We start from the raw sequence: 22795 nt of genomic DNA on the forward strand, positions 1-22795 counted from the left end.
AGGAGGTTACAGAGATAGGGAGGGTTGTAGGGGGCTGGAGGAGGTTACAGAGATAGGGAGGGTTGTAGGGGGCTGGAGGAGGTTACAGAGATAGGGAGGGTTGTAGGGGCTGGAGGAGGTTACAGAGATAGGGAGGGTTGTAGGGGGCTGGAGGAGGTTACTGTGATAGGGAGGGTTGTAGGGGCTGGAGGAGGTTACAGAGATAGGGAGGGTTGTAGGGGCTGGAGGAGGTTACAGAGATAGGGAGGGTTGTAGGGGCTGGAGGAGGTTACAGAGATAGGGAGGGTTGTAGGGGCTGGAGGAGATTACAGAGATAGGGAGGGTTGTAGGGGCTGGAGGAGGTTACAGAGATAGGGAGGGTTGTAGGGGCTGGAGGAAGTTACAGAGATAAGGAGGTTGTCGGGGCTGGAGGAGGTTACGGAGATAGGGAGGGTTGTTGGGGCTGGAGGAGGTTACAGAGATAGGGAGGGTTGTAGGGGCTGGAGGAAGTTACAGAGATAGGGAGGTTGTCGGGGCTGGAGGAGGTTACGGAGATAGGGAGGGTTGTCGGGACTGGAGGTAGTTACAGAGATAGGGAGGGTTGTTGGGACTGGAGGTAGTTACAGAGATAGGGAGGGTTGTTGGGGCTGGATGAGGTTACAGAGATAAGGAGGGTTGTGGGGACCTGGAGGTAGTTACAGAGATAGGGAGGGTTGTTGGGACTGGAGGAGGTTACGGAGATAGGGAGGGTTGTTGGGGCTGGAGGAGGTTACAGAGATAGGGAGGGTTGTAGGGGCTGGAGGAAGTTACAGAGATAGGGAGGTTGTCGGGGCTGGAGGAGGTTACGGAGATAGGGAGGGTTGTCGGGACTGGAGGTAGTTACAGAGATAGGGAGGGTTGTTGGGACTGGAGGTAGTTACAGAGATAGGGAGGGTTGTTGGGGCTGGATGAGGTTACAGAGATAAGGAGGGTTGTGGGGACCTGGAGGTAGTTACAGAGATAGGGAGGGTTGTTGGGACTGGAGGAAGTTACAGAGATAGGGAGGTTGTCGGGGCTGGAGGAGGTTACGGAGATAGGGAGGGTTGTTGGAGCTGGAGGAGGTTACGGAGATAGGGAGGGTTGTTGGGGCTGGAGGTAGTTACAGAGATAGGGAGGGTTGTTGGGACTGGAGGAAGTTACAGAGATAGGGAGGTTGTCGGGGTTGGAGGAGGTTACGGAGATAGGGAGGGTTGTTGGGACTGGAGGAAGTTACAGAGATAGGAAGGTTGTCGGGGCTGGAGGAGGTTACGGAGATAGGGAGGGTTGTTGGGGCTGGAGGAGGTTACGGAGATAGGGAGGGTTGTTGGGGCTGGATGAGGTTACGGAGATAAGGAGGGTTGTGGGGACCTGGAGTAATCCGGAGATTACAACCTTTGAGGTCCTGCTTTTTGATCTGCTACCTCGAACCCTAAATTCTTGTTGCAGGACCTCATCCCTCGTTTTACCTCTGTCGTTGGTACCAATGTGAACCACGACCTCTGGCTGCTCCCCCACCCCCTTCAGAATGTCCTGCAGCCACTCCATGACATCCTTGACCTGAGCACCAGGAAGGCAGCATACCATCCTGGAGTCACGTTTGCGGCCACAGAAACGCCTATTCTTACCCCTTACGATAGAATCCCCTATCACTATGGCTCTTCCACTCCTTTTTCTCCCCTCCTGTGCAGCAGAGCCATCCTTGGTGCCATGAACCTGGCTGTAGCTGCTTTCCCCTGGGAGGCCATCCCCCACCAACAGTATCCAAAGCAGTATATCAGTTTGAGAGGGGCATGGCCACAGGGGACTCCTGTATTACCTGCCTGCACCTACTACTGTGCCTGGTGGTCACCCATCCCTTTTCTGTGCAGTCATTACCTGTGGTGTGACCACCTCACTAATCGTGCTATCCACAATGTCCTCAGCATCGCGGATGCTCCACAGTGAATCCACTCGCAGCTCCAGCTCCGTAATGCGGGTCGCCAGTAGCTGCAGATGGATACACTTCCCGCACACTTGGTTGTCAGGGACACTGGAAGCATCCCTGATTTCCCACATAGCGCAGGAGGAGCATATCACGGGGCTGGAGGAGGTTACAGAGATAGGGAGGGTTGTAGGGGCTGGAGGAGGTTACAGAGATAGGGAGGGTTGTAGGGGCTGGAGGAGGTTACAGAAATAGGGAGGGTTGTAGGGGCTGGAGGAGGTTACAGGGATAGGGAGGGTTGGAGGGGCTGGAGGAGGTTACAGAGATAGGGAGGGTTGTAGGGGCTGGAGGAGGTTACAGAGATAGGGAGGGTTGGAGGGGCTGGAGGAGGTTACAGAGACAGGGAGGGTTGGAGGGGCTGGAGGAGTTTACAGAGATAGGGAGGGTTGTAGGGGCTGGAGGAGGTTACAGAGATAGGGAGGATTGTAGGGGCTGGAGGTGGTTACAGAGATAGGGAGGCTTGTAAGGGGCTGGAGGAGGTTACAGAGATGGGGAGGGTTGTAGGGGCTGGAGGAGGTTACAGAGATAGGGAGGGTTGTCGGGACTGGAGGAGGTTACAGAGATAGGGAGGGTTGTAAGGGCTGGAGGAGGTTACAGAAATAGGGAGGGTTGTAGGGGCTGGAGGAGGTTACAGAGATAGGGAGGGTTGTAGGGGCTGGAGGAGGTTACAGAGATAGGGAGGGTTGTAGGGGCTGGAGGAGGTTACAGAGATAGGGAGGGTTGTAGGGGCTGGATGAGGTTACAGAGATAGGGAGGGTTGTAGGGGCTGGAGGAGGTTACAGAGATAGGGAGGGTTGTAGGGACTGGAGGAGGTTACAGAGATAGGGAGGGTTGTAGGGGCTGGAGGAGGTTACAGAGATAGGGAGGGTTGTAGGGGCTGGATGAGGTTACAGAGATAGGGAGGGTTGTAGGGGCTGGAGGAGGTTACAGAGATAGGGAGGGTTGTAGGGTTTGGATGAGGTTACAGAGATAGGGAGGGTTGTAGGGGCTGGAGGAGGTTACAGAGATAGGGAGGGTTGTAGGGGCTGGATGAGGTTACAGAGATAGGGAGGGTTGTAGGGGCTGGATGAGGTTACAGAGATAGGGAGGGTTGTAGGGGCTGGATGAGGTTACAGAGATAGGGAGGGTTGTAGGGGCTGGATGAGGTTCCAGAGATAGGGAGGGTTGTAGGGGCTGGATGAGGTTACAGAGATAGGGAGGGTTGTAGGGGCTGGATGAGGTTACAGAGATAGGGAGGGTTGTAGGGGCTGGAGGAGGTTACAGAGATAGGGAGGGTTGTAGGGGCTGGAGGAGGTTACAGAGATAGGGAGGGTTGTAGGGGCTGGAGGAGGTTACAGAGATAGGGAGGGTTGTGGGGGCTGGAGGAGGTTACAGAGATAGGGAGGGTTGTAGGGGCTGGAGGAGGTTACAGTGATAGTGAGGGTTGTAGGGACTGGAGGAGGTTACAGAGATAGGGTGGGTTGTAGGGGCTGGAGGAGGTTACAGAGATAGGGAGGGTTGTAGGGGGCTGGAGGAGGTTACAGAGATAGGGAGGGTTGTAGGGGCTGGAGGAGGTTACAGAGATAGGGAGGGTTGTAGGGGCTGGAGGAGGTTACAGAGATAGGGAGGGTTGTAGGGGCTGGAGGAGGTTACAGAGATAGGGAGGGTTGTAGGGGGCTGGAGGAGGTTACAGAGATAGGGAGGGTTGTAGGGGCTGGAGGAGGTTACAGAGATAGGGAGGGTTGTAGGGGCTGGAGGAGGTTACAGAGATAGGGAGGGTTGTAGGGGCTGGAGGAGGTTACAGAGATAGGGAGGGTTGTAGGGGCTGGAGGAGGTTACAGAGATAGGGAGGGTTGTAGGGGGCTGGAGGAGGTTACAGAGATAGGGAGGGTTGTAGGGGCTGGAGGAGGTTACAGAGATAGGGAGGGTTGTAGGGGGCTGGAGGAGGTTACAGAGATAGGGAGGGTTGTAGGGGCTGGAGGAGGTTACAGAGATAGGGAGGGTTGTAGGGGCTGGAGGAGGTTACAGAGATAGGGAGGGTTGTAGGGGGCTGGAGGAGGTTACAGAGATAGGGAGGGTTGTAGGGGGCTGGAGGAGGTTACAGAGATAGGGAGGGTTGTAGGGGCTGGAGGAGGTTACAGAGATAGGGAGGGTTGTAGGGGGCTGGAGGAGGTTACTGTGATAGGGAGGGTTGTAGGGGCTGGAGGAGGTTACAGAGATAGGGAGGGTTGTAGGGGCTGGAGGAGGTTACAGAGATAGGGAGGGTTGTAGGGGCTGGAGGAGGTTACAGAGATAGGGAGGGTTGTAGGGGCTGGAGGAGATTACAGAGATAGGGAGGGTTGTAGGGGCTGGAGGAGGTTACAGAGATAGGGAGGGTTGTAGGGGCTGGAGGAAGTTACAGAGATAAGGAGGTTGTCGGGGCTGGAGGAGGTTACGGAGATAGGGAGGGTTGTTGGGGCTGGAGGAGGTTACAGAGATAGGGAGGGTTGTAGGGGCTGGAGGAAGTTACAGAGATAGGGAGGTTGTCGGGGCTGGAGGAGGTTACGGAGATAGGGAGGGTTGTCGGGACTGGAGGTAGTTACAGAGATAGGGAGGGTTGTTGGGACTGGAGGTAGTTACAGAGATAGGGAGGGTTGTTGGGGCTGGATGAGGTTACAGAGATAAGGAGGGTTGTGGGGACCTGGAGGTAGTTACAGAGATAGGGAGGGTTGTTGGGACTGGAGGAAGTTACAGAGATAGGGAGGTTGTCGGGGCTGGAGGAGGTTACGGAGATAGGGAGGGTTGTTGGGGCTGGAGGAGGTTACGGAGATAGGGAGGGTTGTTGGGGCTGGAGGTAGTTACAGAGATAGGGAGGGTTGTTGGGACTGGAGGAAGTTACAGAGATAGGGAGGTTGTCGGGGCTGGAGGAGGTTACGGAGATAGGGAGGGTTGTTGGGACTGGAGGAAGTTACAGAGATAGGGAGGTTGTCGGGGCTGGAGGAGGTTACGGAGATAGGGAGGGTTGTTGGGGCTGGAGGAGGTTACGGAGATAGGGAGGGTTGTTGGGGCTGGATGAGGTTACGGAGATAAGGAGGGTTGTGGGGACCTGGAGTAATCCGGAGATTACAACCTTTGAGGTCCTGCTTTTTGATCTGCTACCTCGAACCCTAAATTCTTGTTGCAGGACCTCATCCCTCGTTTTACCTCTGTCGTTGGTACCAATGTGAACCACGACCTCTGGCTGCTCCCCCACCCACTTCAGAATGTCCTGCAGCCACTCCATGACATCCTTGACCTGAGCACCAGGAAGGCAGCATACCATCCTGGAGTCACGTTTGCGGCCACAGAAACGCCTATTCTTACCCCTTACGATAGAATCCCCTATCACTATGGCTCTTCCACTCCTTTTTCTCCCCTCCTGTGCAGCAGAGCCATCCTTGGTGCCATGAACCTGGCTGTAGCTGCTTTCCCCTGGGAGGCCATCCCCCACCAACAGTATCCAAAGCAGTATATCAGTTTGAGAGGGGCATGGCCACAGGGGACTCCTGTATTACCTGCCTGCACCTACTACTGTGCCTGGTGGTCACCCATCCCTTTTCTGTGCAGTCATTACCTGTGGTGTGACCACCTCACTAATCGTGCTATCCACAATGTCCTCAGCATCGCGGATGCTCCACAGTGAATCCACTCGCAGCTCCAGCTCCGTAATGCGGGTAGCCAGTAGCTGCAGATGGATACACTTCCCGCACACTTGGTTGTCAGGGACACTGGAAGCATCCCTGATTTCCCACATAGCGCAGGAGGAGCATATCACGGGGCTGGAGGAGGTTACAGAGATAGGGAGGGTTGTAGGGGCTGGAGGAGGTTACAGAGATAGGGAGGGTTGTAGGGGCTGGAGGAGGTTACAGAAATAGGGAGGGTTGTAGGGGCTGGAGGAGGTTACAGGGATAGGGAGGGTTGGAGGGGCTGGAGGAGGTTACAGAGATAGGGAGGGTTGTAGGGGCTGGAGGAGGTTACAGAGATAGGGAGGGTTGGAGGGGCTGGAGGAGGTTACAGAGACAGGGAGGGTTGGAGGGGCTGGAGGAGTTTACAGAGATAGGGAGGGTTGTAGGGGCTGGAGGAGGTTACAGAGATAGGGAGGATTGTAGGGGCTGGAGGTGGTTACAGAGATAGGGAGGCTTGTAAGGGGCTGGAGGAGGTTACAGAGATGGGGAGGGTTGTAGGAGCTGGAGGAGGTTACAGAGATAGGGAGGGTTGTCGGGACTGGAGGAGGTTACAGAGATAGGGAGGGTTGTAAGGGCTGGAGGAGGTTACAGAAATAGGGAGGGTTGTAGGGGCTGGAGGAGGTTACAGAGATAGGGAGGGTTGTAGGGGCTGGAGGAGGTTACAGAGATAGGGAGGGTTGTAGGGGCTGGAGGAGGTTACAGAGATAGGGAGGGTTGTAGGGGCTGGATGAGGTTACAGAGATAGGGAGGGTTGTAGGGGCTGGAGGAGGTTACAGAGATAGGGAGGGTTGTAGGGACTGGAGGAGGTTACAGAGATAGGGAGGGTTGTAGGGGCTGGAGGAGGTTACAGAGATAGGGAGGGTTGTAGGGGCTGGATGAGGTTACAGAGATAGGGAGGGTTGTAGGGGCTGGAGGAGGTTACAGAGATAAGGAGGGTTGTGGGGACCTGGAGGTAGTTACAGAGATAGGGAGGTTGTCGGGGCTGGAGGAGGTTACGGAGATAGGGAGGGATGTAGGGGCTGGAGGAGGTTACAGAGATAGGGAGGGTTGTAGGGGCTGGATGAGGTTACAGAGATAGGGAGGGTTGTAGGGGCTGGAGGAGGTTACAGAGATAGGGAGGGTTGTAGGGTTTGGATGAGGTTACAGAGATAGGGAGGGTTGTAGGGGCTGGAGGAGGTTACAGAGATAGGGAGGGTTGTAGGGGCTGGATGAGGTTACAGAGATAGGGAGGGTTGTAGGGGCTGGATGAGGTTACAGAGATAGGGAGGGTTGTAGGGGCTGGATGAGGTTACAGAGATAGGGAGGGTTGTAGGGGCTGGATGAGGTTCCAGAGATAGGGAGGGTTGTAGGGGGCTGGAGGAGGTTACAGAGATAGGGAGGGTTGTAGGGGCTGGATGAGGTTACAGAGATAGGGAGGGTTGTAGGGGGCTGGAGGAGGTTACTGTGATAGGGAGGGTTGTAGGGGCTGGAGGAGGTTACAGAGATAGGGAGGGTTGTAGGGGCTGGAGGAGGTTACAGAGATAGGGAGGGTTGTAGGGGCTGGAGGAGGTTACAGAGATAGGGAGGGTTGTAGGGGCTGGAGGAGGTTACAGAGATAGGGAGGGTTGTAGGGGCTGGAGGAGGTTACAGAGATAGGGAGGGTTGTAGGGGCTGGAGGAAGTTACAGAGATAAGGAGGTTGTCGGGGCTGGAGGAGGTTACGGAGATAGGGAGGGTTGTTGGGGCTGGAGGAGGTTACAGAGATAGGGAGGGTTGTAGGGGCTGGAGGAAGTTACAGAGATAGGGAGGTTGTCGGGGCTGGAGGAGGTTACGGAGATAGGGAGGGTTGTCGGGACTGGAGGTAGTTACAGAGATAGGGAGGGTTGTTGGGACTGGAGGTAGTTACAGAGATTGGGAGGGTTGTTGGGGCTGGATGAGGTTACAGAGATAAGGAGGGTTGTGGGGACCTGGAGGTAGTTACAGAGATAGGGAGGGTTGTTGGGACTGGAGGAAGTTACAGAGATAGGGAGGTTGTCGGGGCTGGAGGAGGTTACGGAGATAGGGAGGGTTGTTGGGGCTGGAGGAGGTTACGGAGATAGGGAGGGTTGTTGGGGCTGGAGGTAGTTACAGAGATAGGGAGGGTTGTTGGGACTGGAGGAAGTTACAGAGATAGGGAGGTTGTCGGGGCTGGAGGAGGTTACGGAGATAGGGAGGGTTGTTGGGACTGGAGGAAGTTACAGAGATAGGGAGGTTGTCGGGGCTGGAGGAGGTTACGGAGATAGGGAGGGTTGTTGGGGCTGGAGGAGGTTACGGAGATAGGGAGGGTTGTTGGGGCTGGATGAGGTTACGGAGATAAGGAGGGTTGTGGGGACCTGGAGTAATCCGGAGATTACAACCTTTGAGGTCCTGCTTTTTGATCTGCTACCTCGAACCCTAAATTCTTGTTGCAGGACCTCATCCCTCGTTTTACCTCTGTCGTTGGTACCAATGTGAACCACGACCTCTGGCTGCTCCCCCGCCCCCTTCAGAATGTCCTGCAGCCACTCCATGACATCCTTGACCTGAGCACCAGGAAGGCAGCATACCATCCTGGAGTCACGTTTGCGGCCACAGAAACGCCTATTCTTACCCCTTACGATAGAATCCCCTATCACTATGGCTCTTCCACTCCTTTTTCTCCCCTCCTGTGCAGCAGAGCCATCCTTGGTGCCATGAACCTGGCTGTAGCTGCTTTCCCCTGGGAGGCCATCCCCCACCAACAGTATCCAAAGCAGTATATCAGTTTGAGAGGGGCATGGCCACAGGGGACTCCTGTATTACCTGCCTGCACCTACTACTGTGCCTGGTGGTCACCCATCCCTTTTCTGTGCAGTCATTACCTGTGGTGTGACCACCTCACTAATCGTGCTATCCACAATGTCCTCAGCATCGCGGATGCTCCACAGTGAATCCACTCGCAGCTCCAGCTCCGTAATGCGGGTAGCCAGTAGCTGCAGATGGATACACTTCCCGCACACTTGGTTGTCAGGGACACTGGAAGCATCCCTGATTTCCCACATAGCGCAGGAGGAGCATATCACGGGGCTGGAGGAGGTTACAGAGATAGGGAGGGTTGTAGGGGCTGGAGGAGGTTACAGAGATAGGGAGGGTTGTAGGGGCTGGAGGAGGTTACAGAAATAGGGAGGGTTGTAGGGGCTGGAGGAGGTTACAGGGATAGGGAGGGTTGGAGGGGCTGGAGGAGGTTACAGAGATAGGGAGGGTTGTAGGGGCTGGAGGAGGTTACAGAGATAGGGAGGGTTGGAGGGGCTGGAGGAGGTTACAGAGACAGGGAGGGTTGGAGGGGCTGGAGGAGTTTACAGAGATAGGGAGGGTTGTAGGGGCTGGAGGAGGTTACAGAGATAGGGAGGATTGTAGGGGCTGGAGGTGGTTACAGAGATAGGGAGGCTTGTAAGGGGCTGGAGGAGGTTACAGAGATGGGGAGGGTTGTAGGAGCTGGAGGAGGTTACAGAGATAGGGAGGGTTGTAAGGGCTGGAGGAGGTTACAGAAATAGGGAGGGTTGTAGGGGCTGGAGGAGATTACAGAGATAGGGAGGGTTGTAGGGGCTGGAGGAGGTTACAGAGATAGGGAGGGTTGTAGGGGCTGGAGGAGGTTACAGAGATAGGGAGGGTTGTAGGGGCTGGATGAGGTTACAGAGATAGGGAGGGTTGTAGGGGCTGGAGGAGGTTACAGAGATAGGGAGGGTTGTAGGGACTGGAGGAGGTTACAGAGATAGGGAGGGTTGTAGGGGCTGGAGGAGGTTACAGAGATAGGGAGGGTTGTAGGGGCTGGATGAGGTTACAGAGATAGGGAGGGTTGTAGGGGCTGGAGGAGGTTACAGAGATAAGGAGGGTTGTGGGGACCTGGAGGTAGTTACAGAGATAGGGAGGGTTGTAGGGGCTGGAGGAGGTTACAGAGATAGGGAGGGTTGTAGGGGCTGGAGGAGGTTACAGAGATAGGGAGGGTTGTGGGGGCTGGAGGAGGTTACAGAGATAGGGAGGGTTGTAGGGGCTGGAGGAGGTTACAGTGATAGTGAGGGTTGTAGGGACTGGAGGAGGTTACAGAGATAGGGTGGGTTGTAGGGGCTGGAGGAGGTTACAGAGATAGGGAGGGTTGTAGGGGGCTGGAGGAGGTTACAGAGATAGGGAGGGTTGTAGGGGCTGGAGGAGGTTACAGAGATAGGGAGGGTTGTAGGGGCTGGAGGAGGTTACAGAGATAGGGAGGGTTGTAGGGGCTGGAGGAGGTTTCAGAGATAGGGAGGGTTGTAGGGGCTGGAGGAGGTTACAGAGATAGGGAGGGTTGTAGGGGGCTGGAGGAGGTTACAGAGATAGGGAGGGTTGTAGGGGCTGGAGGAGGTTACAGAGATAGGGAGGGTTGTAGGGGCTGGAGGAGGTTACAGAGATAGGGAGGGTTGTAGGGGCTGGAGGAGGTTACAGAGATAGGGAGGGTTGTAGGGGCTGGAGGAGGTTACAGAGATAGGGAGGGTTGTAGGGGCTGGAGGAGGTTACAGAAATAGGGAGGGTTGTAGGGGCTGGAGGAGGTTACAGGGATAGGGAGGGTTGGAGGGGCTGGAGGAGGTTACAGAGATAGGGAGGGTTGTAGGGGCTGGAGGAGGTTACAGAGATAGGGAGGGTTGGAGGGGCTGGAGGAGGTTACAGAGACAGGGAGGGTTGGAGGGGCTGGAGGAGTTTACAGAGATAGGGAGGGTTGTAGGGGCTGGAGGAGGTTACAGAGATAGGGAGGATTGTAGGGGCTGGAGGTGGTTACAGAGATAGGGAGGCTTGTAAGGGGCTGGAGGAGGTTACAGAGATGGGGAGGGTTGTAGGAGCTGGAGGAGGTTACAGAGATAGGGAGGGTTGTAAGGGCTGGAGGAGGTTACAGAAATAGGGAGGGTTGTAGGGGCTGGAGGAGATTACAGAGATAGGGAGGGTTGTAGGGGCTGGAGGAGGTTACAGAGATAGGGAGGGTTGTAGGGGCTGGAGGAGGTTACAGAGATAGGGAGGGTTGTAGGGGCTGGATGAGGTTACAGAGATAGGGAGGGTTGTAGGGGCTGGAGGAGGTTACAGAGATAGGGAGGGTTGTAGGGACTGGAGGAGGTTACAGAGATAGGGAGGGTTGTAGGGGCTGGAGGAGGTTACAGAGATAGGGAGGGTTGTAGGGGCTGGATGAGGTTACAGAGATAGGGAGGGTTGTAGGGGCTGGAGGAGGTTACAGAGATAAGGAGGGTTGTGGGGACCTGGAGGTAGTTACAGAGATAGGGAGGGTTGTAGGGGCTGGAGGAGGTTACAGAGATAGGGAGGGTTGTAGGGGCTGGAGGAGGTTACAGAGATAGGGAGGGTTGTGGGGGCTGGAGGAGGTTACAGAGATAGGGAGGGTTGTAGGGGCTGGAGGAGGTTACAGTGATAGTGAGGGTTGTAGGGACTGGAGGAGGTTACAGAGATAGGGTGGGTTGTAGGGGCTGGAGGAGGTTACAGAGATAGGGAGGGTTGTAGGGGGCTGGAGGAGGTTACAGAGATAGGGAGGGTTGTAGGGGCTGGAGGAGGTTACAGAGATAGGGAGGGTTGTAGGGGCTGGAGGAGGTTACAGAGATAGGGAGGGTTGTAGGGGCTGGAGGAGGTTTCAGAGATAGGGAGGGTTGTAGGGGCTGGAGGAGGTTACAGAGATAGGGAGGGTTGTAGGGGGCTGGAGGAGGTTACAGAGATAGGGAGGGTTGTAGGGGCTGGAGGAGGTTACAGAGATAGGGAGGGTTGTAGGGGCTGGAGGAGGTTACAGAGATAGGGAGGGTTGTAGGGGCTGGAGGAGGTTACAGAGATAGGGAGGGTTGTAGGGGCTGGAGGAGGTTACAGAGATAGGGAGGGTTGTAGGGGGCTGGAGGAGGTTACAGAGATAGGGAGGGTTGTAGGGGCTGGAGGAGGTTACAGAGATAGGGAGGGTTGTAGGGGCTGGAGGAGGTTACAGAGATAGGGAGGGTTGTAGGGGGCTGGAGGAGGTTACAGAGATAGGGAGGGTTGTAGGGGGCTGGAGGAGGTTACAGAGATAGGGAGGGTTGTAGGGGCTGGAGGAGGTTACAGAGATAGGGAGGGTTGTAGGGGGCTGGAGGAGGTTACTGTGATAGGGAGGGTTGTAGGGGCTGGAGGAGGTTACAGAGATAGGGAGGGTTGTAGGGGCTGGAGGAGGTTACAGAGATAGGGAGGGTTGTAGGGGCTGGAGGAGGTTACAGAGATAGGGAGGGTTGTAGGGGCTGGAGGAGGTTACAGAGATAGGGAGGGTTGTAGGGGCTGGAGGAGGTTACAGAGATAGGGAGGGTTGTAGGGGCTGGAGGAAGTTACAGAGATAAGGAGGTTGTCGGGGCTGGAGGAGGTTACGGAGATAGGGAGGGTTGTTGGGGCTGGAGGAGGTTACAGAGATAGGGACGGTTGTAGGGGCTGGAGGAAGTTACAGAGATAGGGAGGTTGTCGGGGCTGGAGGAGGTTACGGAGATAGGGAGGGTTGTCGGGACTGGAGGTAGTTACAGAGATAGGGAGGGTTGTTGGGACTGGAGGTAGTTACAGAGATAGGGAGGGTTGTTGGGGCTGGATGAGGTTACAGAGATAAGGAGGGTTGTGGGGACCTGGAGGTAGTTACAGAGATAGGGAGGGTTGTTGGGACTGGAGGAAGTTACAGAGATAGGGAGGTTGTCGGGGCTGGAGGAGGTTACGGAGATAGGGAGGGTTGTTGGGGCTGGAGGAGGTTACGGAGATAGGGAGGGTTGTTGGGGCTGGAGGTAGTTACAGAGATAGGGAGGGTTGTTGGGACTGGAGGAAGTTACAGAGATAGGGAGGTTGTCGGGGCTGGAGGAGGTTACGGAGATAGGGAGGGTTGTTGGGACTGGAGGAAGTTACAGAGATAGGGAGGTTGTCGGGGCTGGAGGAGGTTACGGAGATAGGGAGGGTTGGAGGGGCTGGAGGAGTTTACAGAGATAGGGAGGGTTGTAGGGGCTGGAGGAGGTTACAGAGATAGGGAGGATTGTAGGGGCTGGAGGAGGTTACAGAGATAGGGAGGGTTGTAGGGGCTGGAGGAGTTTACAGAGATAGGGAGGGTTGTAGGGGCTGGAGGAGGTTACAGAGATAGGGAGGGTTGTAGGGGCTGGATGAGGTTACAGAGATAGGGAGGGTTGTAGGGGCTGGAGGAGGTTACAGAGATAGGGAGGGTTGTAGGGACTGGAGGAGGTTACAGAGATAGGGAGGGTTGTAGGGGCTGGAGGAGGTTACAGAGATAGGGAGGGTTGTAGGGGCTGGATGAGGTTACAGAGATAGGGAGGGTTGTAGGGGCTGGAGGAGGTTACAGAGATAAGGAGGGTTGTGGGGACCTGGAGGTAGTTACAGAGATAGGGAGGGTTGTTGGGACTGGAGGAAGTTACAGAGATAGGGAGGTTGTCGGGGCTGGAGGAGGTTACGGAGATAGGGAGGGTTGTTGGGGCTGGAGGAGGTTACGGAGATAGGGAGGGTTGTTGGGGCTGGAGGTAGTTACAGAGATAGGGAGGGTTGTTGGGACTGGAGGAAGTTACAGAGATAGGGAGGTTGTCGGGGCTGGAGGAGGTTACGGAGATAGGGAGGGTTGTTGGGACTGGAGGAAGTTACAGAGATAGGGAGGTTGTCGGGGCTGGAGGAGGTTACGGAGATAGGGAGGGTTGTTGGGGCTGGAGGAGGTTACGGAGATAGGGAGGGTTGTTGGGGCTGGATGAGGTTACGGAGATAAGGAGGGTTGTGGGGACCTGGAGTAATCCGGAGATTACAACCTTTGAGGTCCTGCTTTTTGATCTGCTACCTCGAACCCTAAATTCTTGTTGCAGGACCTCATCCCTCGTTTTACCTCTGTCGTTGGTACCAATGTGAACCACGACCTCTGGCTGCTCCCCCACCCCCTTCAGAATGTCCTGCAGCCACTCCATGACATCCTTGACCTGAGCACCAGGAAGGCAGCATACCATCCTGGAGTCACGTTTGCGGCCACAGAAACGCCTATTCTTACCCCTTACGATAGAATCCCCTATCACTATGGCTCTTCCACTCCTTTTTCTCCCCTCCTGTGCAGCAGAGCCATCCTTGGTGCCATGAACCTGGCTGTAGCTGCTTTCCCCTGGGAGGCCATCCCCCACCAACAGTATCCAAAGCAGTATATCAGTTTGAGAGGTGCATGGCCACAGGGGACTCCTGTATTACCTGCCTGCACCTACTACTGTGCCTGGTGGTCACCCATCCCTTTTCTGTGCAGTCATTACCTGTGGTGTGACCACCTCACTAATCGTGCTATCCACAATGTCCTCAGCATCGCGGATGCTCCACAGTGAATCCACTCGCAGCTCCAGCTCCGTAATGCGGGTAGCCAGTAGCTGCAGATGGATACACTTCCCGCACACTTGGTTGTCAGGGACACTGGAAGCATCCCTGATTTCCCACATAGCGCAGGAGGAGCATATCACGGGGCTGGAGGAGGTTACAGAGATAGGGAGGGTTGTAGGGGCTGGAGGAGGTTACAGAGATAGGGAGGGTTGTAGGGGCTGGAGGAGGTTACAGAAATAGGGAGGGTTGTAGGGGCTGGAGGAGGTTACAGGGATAGGGAGGGTTGGAGGGGCTGGAGGAGGTTACAGAGATAGGGAGGGTTGTAGGGGCTGGAGGAGGTTACAGAGATAGGGAGGGTTGGAGGGGCTGGAGGAGGTTACAGAGACAGGGAGGGTTGGAGGGGCTGGAGGAGTTTACAGAGATAGGGAGGGTTGTAGGGGCTGGAGGAGGTTACAGAGATAGGGAGGATTGTAGGGGCTGGAGGTGGTTACAGAGATAGGGAGGCTTGTAAGGGGCTGGAGGAGGTTACAGAGATGGGGAGGGTTGTAGGGGCTGGAGGAGGTTACAGAGATAGGGAGGGTTGTCGGGACTGGAGGAGGTTACAGAGATAGGGAGGGTTGTAAGGGCTGGAGGAGGTTACAGAAATAGGGAGGGTTGTAGGGGCTGGAGGAGGTTACAGAGATAGGGAGGGTTGTAGGGGCTGGAGGAGGTTACAGAGATAGGGAGGGTTGTAGGGGCTGGAGGAGGTTACAGAGATAGGGAGGGTTGTAGGGGCTGGATGAGGTTACAGAGATAGGGAGGGTTGTAGGGGCTGGAGGAGGTTACAGAGATAGGGAGGGTTGTAGGGACTGGAGGAGGTTACAGAGATAGGGAGGGTTGTAGGGGCTGGAGGAGGTTACAGAGATAGGGAGGGTTGTAGGGGCTGGATGAGGTTACAGAGATAGGGAGGGTTGTAGGGGCTGGAGGAGGTTACAGAGATAGGGAGGGTTGTAGGGTTTGGATGAGGTTACAGAGATAGGGAGGGTTGTAGGGGCTGGAGGAGGTTACAGAGATAGGGAGGGTTGTCGGGACTGGAGGAGGTTACAGAGATAGGGAGGGTTGTAGGGGCTGGATGAGGTTCCAGAGATAGGGAGGGTTGTAGGGGCTGGATGAGGTTACAGAGATAGGGAGGGTTGTAGGGGCTGGATGAGGTTACAGAGATAGGGAGGGTTGTAGGGGCTGGATGAGGTTCCAGAGATAGGGAGGGTTGTAGGGGCTGGAGGAGGTTACAGAGATAGGGAGGGTTGTCGGGACTGGAGGAGGTTACAGAGATAGGGAGGGTTGTAGGGGCTGGATGAGGTTCCAGAGATAGGGAGGGTTGTAGGGGCTGGATGAGGTTACAGAGATAGGGAGGGTTGTAGGGGCTGGAGGAGGTTCCAGAGATAGGGAGGGTTGTAGGGGCTGGAGGAGGTTACAGAGATAGGGAGGGTTGTAGGGGCTGAAGGAGGTTACAGAGATGGGGAGGGTTGTAGGGGCTGAAGGAGGTTACAGAGATAGGGAGGGTTGTAGGGGCTGGAGGAGGTTACAGAGATAGGGAGGGTTGTAGGGGCTGGAGGAGGTTACAGAGATAGGGAGGGTTGTAGGGGGCTGGAGGAGGTTACAGAGATAGGGAGGGTTGTAGGGGCTGGAGGAGGTTACAGTGATAGGGAGGGTTGTAGCGGCTGGAGGAAGTTACAGAGATAGGGAGGGTTGTAGGGGCTGGAGGAGGTTACAGAGATAGGGAGGGTTGTAGGGGCTGGAGGAGGTTACAGAGATAGGGAGGGTTGTAGGGGCTGGAGGAGGTTACAGAGATAGGGAGAGTTGTAGGGGCTGGAGGAGGTTACAGAGTTAGGGAGGGTTGTAGGGGCTGGAGGAGGTTACAGAGATAGGGAGGGTTGTAGGGGCTGGAGGAGGTTACAGAGATAGGGAGGGTTGTAGGGGCTGGAGGAGGTTACAGTGATAGGGAGGGTTGTAGGGGCTGGAGGAGGTTACAGAGATAGGGAGGGTTGTAGGGGCTGGAGGAGGTTACAGAGTTAGGGAGGGTTGTAGGGGCTGGAGGAGGTTACAGAGATAGGGAGGGTTGTAGGGGCTGGAGGAGGTTACAGAGATAGGGAGGGTTGTAGGGGCTGGAGGAGGTTACAGAGATAGGGAGAGTTGTAGGGGCTGGAGGAGGTTACAGAGTTAGGGAGGGTTGTAGGGGCTGGAGGAGGTTACAGAGATAGGGAGGGTTGTAGGGGGCTGGAGGAGGTTACAGAGATAGGGAGGGTTGTAGGGGCTGGAGGAGGATACAGAGATAGGGAGGGTTGTAGGGGCTGGAGGAGGTTACAGAGATAGGGAGGGTTGTAGGGGCTGGAGGAGGTTACAGAGATAGGGAGGGTTGTAGGGGCTGGAGGAGGTTACAGAGATAGCGAGGGTTGTAGGGGCTGGAGGAGGTTATAGAGATTGGGAGGGTTGTAGGGGCTGGAGGAGGTTATAGAGATAGGGAGGGTTGTAGGGGCTGGAGGAGGTTATAGAGATAGGGAGGGTTGTAGGGGCTGGAGGAGGTTACAGAGATAGGGAGGGTTGTAGGGGCTGGAGGAGGTTATAGAGATAGGGAGGGTTGTAGGGGCTGGAGGAGGTTACAGAGATAGGGAGGGTTGTAGGGGCTGGAGGAGGTTATAGAGATAGGGAGGGTTGTAGGGGCTGGAGGAGGTTACAGAGATAGGGAGGGTTGTAGGGGCTGGAGGAGGTTACAGAGATAGGGAGGGTTGTAGGGGGCTGGAGGAGGTTACAGAGATAGGGAGGGTTGTAGGGGGCTGGAGGAGGTTACAGAGATAGGGAGGGTTGTAGGGGCTGGAGGAGGTTACAGAGATAGGGAGGGTTGTAGGGGCTGGAGGAGGTTACAGAGATAGGGAGGGTTGTAGGGGCTGGAGGAGGTTACAGAGATAGGGAGGGTTGTAGGGGCTGGAGGAGGTTACAGAGATAGGGAGGGTTGTAGGGGCTGGAGGAAGTTACAGAGATAAGGAGGTTGTCGGGGCTGGAGGAGGTTACGGAGATAGGGAGGGTTGTTGGGGCTGGAGGAGGTTACAGAGATAGGGACGGTTGTAGGGGCTGGAGGAAGTTACAGAGATAGGGAGGTTGTCGGGGCTGGAGGAGGTTACGGAGATAGGGAGGGTTGTCGGGACTGGAGGTAGTTACAGAGATAGGGAGGGTTGTTGGGACTGGAGGTAGTTACAGAGATAGGGAGGGTTGTTGGGGCTGGATGAGGTTACAGAGATAAGGAGGGTTGTGGGGACCTGGAGGTAGTTACAGAGATAGGGAGGGTTGTTGGGACTGGAGGAAGTTACAGAGATAGGGAGGTTGTCGGGGCTGGAGGAGGTTACGGAGATAGGGAGGGTTGTTGGGGCTGGAGGAGGTTACGGAGATAGGGAGGGTTGTTGGGGCTGGAGGTAGTTACAGAGATAGGGAGGGTTGTTGGGACTGGAGGAAGTTACAGAGATAGGGAGGTTGTCGGGGCTGGAGGAGGTTACGGAGATAGGGAGGGTTGTTGGGACTGGAGGAAGTTACAGAGATAGGGAGGTTGTCGGGGCTGGAGGAGGTTACGGAGATAGGGAGGGTTGTTGGGGCTGGAGGAGGTTACGGAGATAGGGAGGGTTGTTGGGGCTGGATGAGGTTACGGAGATAAGGAGGGTTGTGGGGACCTGGAGTAATCCGGAGATTACAACCTTTGAGGTCCTGCTTTTTGATCTGCTACCTCGAACCCTAAATTCTTGTTGCAGGACCTCATCCCTCGTTTTACCTCCGTCGTTGGTACCAATGTGAACCACGACCTCTGGCTGCTCCCCCACCCCCTTCAGAATGTCCTGCAGCCACTCCATGACATCCTTGACCTGAGCACCAGGAAGGCAGCATACCATCCTGGAGTCACGTTTGCGGCCACAGAAACGCCTATTCTTACCCCTTACGATAGAATCCCCTATCACTATGGCTCTTCCACTCCTTTTTCTCCCCTCCTGTGCAGCAGAGCCATCCTTGGTGCCATGAACCTGGCTGTAGCTGCTTTCCCCTGGGAGGCCATCCCCCACCAACAGTATCCAAAGCAGTATATCAGTTTGAGAGGGGCATGGCCACAGGGGACTCCTGTATTACCTGCCTGCACCTACTACTGTGCCTGGTGGTCACCCATCCCTTTTCTGTGCAGTCATTACCTGTGGTGTGACCACCTCACTAATCGTGCTATCCACAATGTCCTCAGCATCGCGGATGCTCCACAGTGAATCCACTCGCAGCTCCAGCTCCGTAATGCGGGTCGCCAGTAGCTGCAGATGGATACACTTCCCGCACACTTGGTTGTCAGGGACACTGGAAGCATCCCTGATTTCCCACATAGCGCAGGAGGAGCATATCACGGGGCTGGAGGAGGTTACAGAGATAGGGAGGGTTGTAGGGGCTGGAGGAGGTTACAGAGATAGGGAGGGTTGTCGGGGCTGGAGGAGGTTACAGAAATAGGGAGGGTTGTAGGGGCTGGAGGAGGTTACAGGGATAGGGAGGGTTGGAGGGGCTGGAGGAGGTTACAGAGATAGGGAGGGTTGTAGGGGCTGGAGGAGGTTACAGAGATAGGGAGGGTTGGAGGGGCTGGAGGAGGTTACAGAGACAGGGAGGGTTGGAGGGGCTGGAGGAGTTTACAGAGATAGGGAGGGTTGTAGGGGCTGGAGGAGGTTACAGAGATAGGGAGGATTGTAGGGGCTGGAGGTGGTTACAGAGATAGGGAGGCTTGTAAGGGGCTGGAGGAGGTTACAGAGATGGGGAGGGTTGTAGGAGCTGGAGGAGGTTACAGAGATAGGGAGGGTTGTCGGGACTGGAGGAGGTTACAGAGATAGGGAGGGTTGTAAGGGCTGGAGGAGGTTACAGAAATAGGGAGGGTTGTAGGGGCTGGAGGAGGTTACGGAGATAGGGAGGGTTGTAGGGGCTGGAGGAGGTTACAGAGATAGGGAGGGTTGCAGGGGCTGGAGGAGGTTACAGAGATAGGGAGGGTTGTAGGGGCTGGATGAGGTTACAGAGATAGGGAGGGTTGTAGGGGCTGGAGGAGGTTACAGAGATAGGGAGGGTTGTAGGGACTGGAGGAGGTTACAGAGATAGGGAGGGTTGTAGGGGCTGGAGGAGGTTACAGAGATAGGGAGGGTTGTAGGGGCTGGATGAGGTTACAGAGATAGGGAGGGTTGTAGGGGCTGGAGGAGGTTACAGAGATAAGGAGGGTTGTGGGGACCTGGAGGTAGTTACAGAGATAGGGAGGGTTGTTGGGACTGGAGGAAGTTACAGAGATAGGGAGGTTGTCGGGGCTGGAGGAGGTTACGGAGATAGGGAGGGTTGTTGGGGCTGGAGGAGGTTACGGAGATAGGGAGGGTTGTTGGGGCTGGAGGTAGTTACAGAGATAGGGAGGGTTGTTGGGACTGGAGGAAGTTACAGAGATAGGGAGGTTGTCGGGGCTGGAGGAGGTTACGGAGATAGGGAGGGTTGTTGGGACTGGAGGAAGTTACAGAGATAGGGAGGTTGTCGGGGCTGGAGGAGGTTACGGAGATAGGGAGGGTTGTTGGGGCTGGAGGAGGTTACGGAGATAGGGAGGGTTGTTGGGGCTGGATGAGGTTACGGAGATAAGGAGGGTTGTGGGGACCTGGAGTAATCCGGAGATTACAACCTTTGAGGTCCTGCTTTTTGATCTGCTACCTCGAACCCTAAATTCTTGTTGCAGGACCTCATCCCTCGTTTTACCTCTGTCGTTGGTACCAATGTGAACCACGACCTCTGGCTGCTCCCCCACCCCCTTCAGAATGTCCTGCAGCCACTCCATGACATCCTTGACCTGAGCACCAGGAAGGCAGCATACCATCCTGGAGTCACGTTTGCGGCCACAGAAACGCCTATTCTTACCCCTTACGATAGAATCCCCTATCACTATGGCTCTTCCACTCCTTTTTCTCCCCTCCTGTGCAGCAGAGCCATCCTTGGTGCCATGAACCTGGCTGTAGCTGCTTTCCCCTGGGAGGCCATCCCCCACCAACAGTATCCAAAGCAGTATATCAGTTTGAGAGGTGCATGGCCACAGGGGACTCCTGTATTACCTGCCTGCACCTACTACTGTGCCTGGTGGTCACCCATCCCTTTTCTGTGCAGTCATTACCTGTGGTGTGACCACCTCACTAATCGTGCTATCCACAATGTCCTCAGCATCGCGGATGCTCCACAGTGAATCCACTCGCAGCTCCAGCTCCGTAATGCGGGTAGCCAGTAGCTGCAGATGGATACACTTCCCGCACACTTGGTTGTCAGGGACACTGGAAGCATCCCTGATTTCCCACATAGCGCAGGAGGAGCATATCACGGGGCTGGAGGAGGTTACAGAGATAGGGAGGGTTGTAGGGGCTGGAGGAGGTTACAGAGATAGGGAGGGTTGTAGGGGCTGGAGGAGGTTACAGAAATAGGGAGGGTTGTAGGGGCTGGAGGAGGTTACAGGGATAGGGAGGGTTGGAGGGGCTGGAGGAGGTTACAGAGATAGGGAGGGTTGTAGGGGCTGGAGGAGGTTACAGAGATAGGGAGGGTTGGAGGGGCTGGAGGAGGTTACAGAGACAGGGAGGGTTGGAGGGGCTGGAGGAGTTTACAGAGATAGGGAGGGTTGTAGGGGCTGGAGGAGGTTACAGAGATAGGGAGGATTGTAGGGGCTGGAGGTGGTTACAGAGATAGGGAGGCTTGTAAGGGGCTGGAGGAGGTTACAGAGATGGGGAGGGTTGTAGGGGCTGGAGGAGGTTACAGAGATAGGGAGGGTTGTCGGGACTGGAGGAGGTTACAGAGATAGGGAGGGTTGTAAGGGCTGGAGGAGGTTACAGAAATAGGGAGGGTTGTAGGGGCTGGAGGAGGTTACAGAGATAGGGAGGGTTGTAGGGGCTGGAGGAGGTTACAGAGATAGGGAGGGTTGTAGGGGCTGGAGGAGGTTACAGAGATAGGGAGGGTTGTAGGGGCTGGATGAGGTTACAGAGATAGGGAGGGTTGTAGGGGCTGGAGGAGGTTACAGAGATAGGGAGGGTTGTAGGGACTGGAGGAGGTTACAGAGATAGGGAGGGTTGTAGGGGCTGGAGGAGGTTACAGAGATAGGGAGGGTTGTAGGGGCTGGATGAGGTTACAGAGATAGGGAGGGTTGTAGGGGCTGGAGGAGGTTACAGAGATAGGGAGGGTTGTAGGGTTTGGATGAGGTTACAGAGATAGGGAGGGTTGTAGGGGCTGGAGGAGGTTACAGAGATAGGGAGGGTTGTCGGGACTGGAGGAGGTTACAGAGATAGGGAGGGTTGTAGGGGCTGGATGAGGTTCCAGAGATAGGGAGGGTTGTAGGGGCTGGATGAGGTTACAGAGATAGGGAGGGTTGTAGGGGCTGGATGAGGTTACAGAGATAGGGAGGGTTGTAGGGGCTGGATGAGGTTCCAGAGATAGGGAGGGTTGTAGGGGCTGGAGGAGGTTACAGAGATAGGGAGGGTTGTCGGGACTGGAGGAGGTTACAGAGATAGGGAGGGTTGTAGGGGCTGGATGAGGTTCCAGAGATAGGGAGGGTTGTAGGGGCTGGATGAGGTTACAGAGATAGGGAGGGTTGTAGGGGCTGGAGGAGGTTCCAGAGATAGGGAGGGTTGTAGGGGCTGGAGGAGGTTACAGAGATAGGGAGGGTTGTAGGGGCTGAAGGAGGTTACAGAGATGGGGAGGGTTGTAGGGGCTGAAGGAGGTTACAGAGATAGGGAGGGTTGTAGGGGCTGGAGGAGGTTACAGAGATAGGGAGGGTTGTAGGGGCTGGAGGAGGTTACAGAGATAGGGAGGGTTGTAGGGGGCTGGAGGAGGTTACAGAGATAGGGAGGGTTGTAGGGGCTGGAGGAGGTTACAGTGATAGGGAGGGTTGTAGCGGCTGGAGGAAGTTACAGAGATAGGGAGGGTTGTAGGGGCTGGAGGAGGTTACAGAGATAGGGAGGGTTGTAGGGGCTGGAGGAGGTTACAGAGATAGGGAGGGTTGTAGGGGCTGGAGGAGGTTACAGAGATAGGGAGAGTTGTAGGGGCTGGAGGAGGTTACAGAGTTAGGGAGGGTTGTAGGGGCTGGAGGAGGTTACAGAGATAGGGAGGGTTGTAGGGGCTGGAGGAGGTTACAGAGATAGGGAGGGTTGTAGGGGCTGGAGGAGGTTACAGTGATAGGGAGGGTTGTAGGGGCTGGAGGAGGTTACAGAGATAGGGAGGGTTGTAGGGGCTGGAGGAGGTTACAGAGTTAGGGAGGGTTGTAGGGGCTGGAGGAGGTTACAGAGATAGGGAGGGTTGTAGGGGCTGGAGGAGGTTACAGAGATAGGGAGGGTTGTAGGGGCTGGAGGAGGTTACAGAGATAGGGAGAGTTGTAGGGGCTGGAGGAGGTTACAGAGTTAGGGAGGGTTGTAGGGGCTGGAGGAGGTTACAGAGATAGGGAGGGTTGTAGGGGGCTGGAGGAGGTTACAGAGATAGGGAGGGTTGTAGGGGCTGGAGGAGGATACAGAGATAGGGAGGGTTGTAGGGGCTGGAGGAGGTTACAGAGATAGGGAGGGTTGTAGGGGCTGGAGGAGGTTACAGAGATAGGGAGGGTTGTAGGGGCTGGAGGAGGTTACAGAGATAGCGAGGGTTGTAGGGGCTGGAGGAGGTTATAGAGATTGGGAGGGTTGTAGGGGCTGGAGGAGGTTATAGAGATAGGGAGGGTTGTAGGGGCTGGAGGAGGTTATAGAGATAGGGAGGGTTGTAGGGGCTGGAGGAGG

General features: G+C 55.7%; 1 protein-coding gene across 1 annotated transcript in view; it reads right to left on the bottom strand.

The window, feature by feature from the left end:
• The window catches only part of LOC137358244 (voltage-dependent L-type calcium channel subunit alpha-1D-like), a 170443-nt gene that overhangs the window by 66084 nt on the left and 81564 nt on the right, over nt 1–22795 (bottom strand). The gene's annotated exons all lie outside the window — the stretch shown is intronic.

The sequence above is a fragment of the Heterodontus francisci genome, chromosome 49 (genome assembly GCF_036365525.1).
Source record: "Heterodontus francisci isolate sHetFra1 chromosome 49, sHetFra1.hap1, whole genome shotgun sequence".
In the NCBI taxonomy this organism is placed as follows: Eukaryota; Metazoa; Chordata; class Chondrichthyes; order Heterodontiformes; family Heterodontidae; genus Heterodontus; species Heterodontus francisci.